Below are 2,606 nucleotides of genomic sequence, written 5' to 3' on the forward strand. Positions count from 1 at the left end.
GCAAGTGACGTAACTGTGACGTCTACTCCAAATTGGTCTATATAATTGCACATAACACCAGAAATCTCCCCACAGTATTTTTACTGTGAATTTTTTTTAGTTTTTTTTTTTTTAAGTGCAGAGAGCATACTATACAAGCTACAGTATGACTTTTCTTCCAGTACTCATTATTGACTTATAGTAACGAGTATTCAAACACTGGTAAATAAGCAGAGCTGAACCATTGCTAGGCAACAGGCTATGAACATCCTTCAGCTTTAAGCAGGATGATTCTGCAATAGATCGAGAGAAACACATCACCCCTCAACTGACAACGCTAGCTTACGTCTAAGAGCTCATACTTACATTCTCTTGATGCCGTGAGGTACGCGGTATTTCATACGGTAAAGAATGACGAACAAACACTGACTAGTTTAGAAGGATCACTGATCTACCTTTATGTTTTGCAGTGTTTCATCAGCTGTTCTGCAGGACACACTGCGGTGTAGCTCAAGCATCTGGGGCTTTAATGAGAGAATGAGATGTACTAGAAGGAGAAGAGATTTCACCCTGTCTAGAAGACTTGAGAAGCTATTCTGCCTTGTTAAATGAATATCACATTAACCAATACGCCCCATGGATGGATTGCCTTTTTCTTAAGCAGAACAAACTATAGAAGCTTTATTGGACACATGAGACACTTTCACACACTGAGAAACACAGACAACCAAAATCGTTGAAATGAACAAAGAAAAACCCACATTTTATTGCACTTAAGTTATAAGAAAATAAAAATTCTAAATGAATCAAACAAATACACAATCCCTTTAAGGTTTCTTTTTTTATCTGTCTGTTATGCCAGGCAGTTTACATAAACTGAAAAAATAAAACAGCTCCAACATCTGATTTCTCAAACCAGATTATAAATTAAACGGGAAGAAAAAAAAAAAACAGGTGAAAGAACAAGATTGTTTTTCCTTTAATATACAGTGTTAAACCACTTTCACAGTTCAGCTTGAGTTGTGTGACTTGGAGGATGAGACGAATCGTTTGGCTACGGATGCGGTTACGTCCTGTTCATCTATGAAGCTGCTTTACCATTCAAAAAAACTAACAAAAAAACCCATGAGAGCGTCAACAACGGAACCAGGTTAGCTCTAGCACTTAAAATGTAATCAGATGTCCATTTCTGTACACTAAGACCACCTTTATTCTTCGGTAACTTAACGCCGGTTCCAACAATCTCGTTTTTCAACTAATTAAAAACAAGAATGGTATTCTTTTTAGTCGAAGCATACATTTCCACACAGAACAGGATGACAACAGCTTTTGTCCCAAGGAATGTGTGAACAATTTGCTCAAACACACACCCGCACACACACCCAGTCATGCTCGCATCGCAAACACACGCAAAATAGTTTCTACTCGTCCGGCGTTTCATCTCAGCAGACAAACCCGTCTCTTTGTCAGACATTCTCCCTCCTCTACGCCTCGTAGAGGCACATTTGGCTCAAGTTTCAGTGGCAAAAAAAGAGAAGCGGTTTTGTCGATATTTTGCTTTTGTTGGTACGTTTGTTTGTGTCGTTTTACAAGTTCAAACTCCACAAGTAACTTTTGTTTAGAATTTCGTCTGGGACTAAAACGTCACAGCCAGTTAAAGTTCCACCTTATTTTTCTGTGAGTCTAGCAGCATAAAATCCAGTTTGGTCACTGGGATGGACAGTACTGGAGGAGGGGGGGGCATATTCCCAGGAGCTTATGGGAAAACATTTCCCACAGAGCACCAGCACTGATGAGCTAATCAGACCAGACTGGTTGAAAAGCATAACGAATGCAGGTCATCTCCGATCCAGAGAGGCACTGCTTATGGAGCACTAAATTACAAAAAGAAAAAAAAATTACAAAATAAAATCCCATAAACGTGTGAAACAGCAGAGTGGGTTTAGCTTAATACTGAAACCTGTTGTTTGCAACAGAGGCAGGATCGTGAAACAAAAAAATGCTGAACTTGAAAAGAAAGCACAAAACTTTAATTCACAGCTGTTGACGCGAAAACCAAAAGACAAGTTGTGGGGAACAAAGCAAAAAAAACAGATACAAAAGAAAAATTCAACGCATGAGGAAGAAAGGGATATTTGGCGTGTGCTGAGGTTGATGAGGACCGACAAAATTGGCTTCCTTTCTCTCTCTTGAGTCACTCCCGCAGTACAAAGCTCTGATCTGTCTCCATTAAAGTGTCATTTGTATACACTATTTATCACTCCGTGTTCGTGTCGATGCATTAGGGGTCTCATGTATACAGTGTTGACTGTTTTGTTCAAAAAAACAAAAAAATGTTTGTACATATGGGTGTGAATTTCAGTCAGGCTTGAGCGAACAAGTCTCTGTGCAAGGTCGCCTTGAGTGGAAGGAAAAGGGACAAATCCTGTCTTCCCAAGTCCTTCTTGTCAGTTTCCTTCCCAGAATGCTGTGAGCGTCTGCACTTCGGAAGGTGAACGGAACTATGGCGGCAGTCGCGGACCGTGGCACGACGGGGAGAAATGTTGGCGGCAACTTAACGGGGAGGTGCCATGAAGTGAGCGATCGGTCCTGGCGCGGCAGGTTGCTCCCCCCCCCCACACCCTCCC

The 2,606-nt window shown here is 41.1% G+C and overlaps 1 protein-coding gene across 1 annotated transcript in view; it reads right to left on the reverse strand.

The window, feature by feature from the left end:
* Nucleotides 1-842: 842 nt before the first annotated feature.
* The window catches only part of LOC107757568 (F-box/WD repeat-containing protein 7-like), a gene marked incomplete at its 5' end in the record, with an annotated part of 157,693 nt that continues 155,929 nt past the window's right edge, over nucleotides 843-2,606 (reverse strand). Inside the window, one exon of the mRNA XM_016575084.1 lies at nucleotides 843-2,606.

The sequence above is a fragment of the Sinocyclocheilus rhinocerous genome, unplaced genomic scaffold (genome assembly GCF_001515625.1).
Source record: "Sinocyclocheilus rhinocerous isolate Xijiao unplaced genomic scaffold, SAMN03320098_v1.1 scaffold323, whole genome shotgun sequence".
Classification (NCBI taxonomy): Eukaryota; Metazoa; Chordata; class Actinopteri; order Cypriniformes; family Cyprinidae; genus Sinocyclocheilus; species Sinocyclocheilus rhinocerous.